Source organism: Bison bison, unplaced genomic scaffold, assembly GCF_000754665.1.
Source record: "Bison bison bison isolate TAMUID 2011002044 unplaced genomic scaffold, Bison_UMD1.0 scf7180017864077, whole genome shotgun sequence".
NCBI lineage: Eukaryota > Metazoa > Chordata > Mammalia > Artiodactyla > Bovidae > Bison > Bison bison.
Genome location: NW_011494649.1, coordinates 861,678 through 862,905, shown reverse-complemented (window position 1 = coordinate 862,905; position 1,228 = coordinate 861,678).

The following is a 1,228-nucleotide window of genomic DNA, read 5'->3' as shown; positions in this document are numbered from 1 at the left end:
TTGGTGCCCCCGCCCCACCTGCCTCACCGGCCCTTTCTGACATTAGTGGGTGGGGTGGGAACAAGGAGGAACCAGCTTTACCCAACTCCACCAGAAGTGCTCTCACAGACCTGCTGCTCCCCACTCACACTTGAGATGCTGGAGCAGTGCTGGAAGCAGATCCAGGCAGCCAGGGTGGGCTGGGGCTGTTGGGATCTGGAAATTCCTCTCCCTCATCCCCCCCTCCCACGGACAAAGGAGCCTGATGGGCTACAGTCCATGGGGTTGCAAAGAGTTGGACACTACTGCGCGACTGACACTTTCACACTTCATCCTACCCTGCCAGGAAGGAAAGACAAGGCCCTACTGGTAAGTGGCTTCTCCAGACTGCTGGGGGCAGGGATAGTGGACCAATCTCTGGGTCATCACCCTTGGCCATCCACCCTACGGTGAGGCCCATCCAGCCCCACGGCCGCTGTGCAAGGGCTCTGGAGCCTGTGGCCAGTCCTGTCTGGGGTGGGTTGTAGGACCCGCAGCGTGTGAATGAGGACAGTGGGCTGCAATCCTCTGAAGCCTGGGGGCCGTTCAGTCCTGCCACGTGGACTGGGGGAGGGAGAAGAGCTCCCGCCTCGCCAGCCCCTTAGATCCAGGCTGAGGAGCCGTGGGCTCGGTGGCAGGATGGGTGGGGCCTCTGTCTACTACTCTTTTACCAGGCTGGGTTTACCTGTCCCCCCATCACCTGGGCCCTGCTCGCTTCCCTGCTTGGCCTCCAGCACTTGGGTTCTGGGCCAGTGGCCCCTACCATGGGGAGAAAGCCCATCCTACCAAAGCCACTACCGGGGAGAATGTTACCATGGTGAATGTTACCATGGTGATAGGATGAGGGTGGGCCCTACAGCATTAGGCAAGCACCCTTTGGCCGGCAGAGTGTGAATGAGAGTGGGGATTGTGATCTTGGTCACCTTGGTTTTGGGGCTTCCTTGGCAGCGAGTGTCCTAGGAGGGCCAGGATAAGAAGGCAGAGGAGGAGGGCCCATCGCAGCACACTGCCCAGGGGCAGACAGCACAGACAGCAGCAGAATGAGGAGGGGGTTGTGAGTCAGTATTTATCGTGGGTGGGTGGAGGAAGGGTGGTCCCAGCCGCTCTGGATGGGTGGGCCTGGAGTGCAGTGGAGGTACAGGTGTCTCTGTCCCTGAGGAATGGCTCTGTCTCTCCCACCTGCCTGTTCCCTCGGCACCAGCCCGGAGGC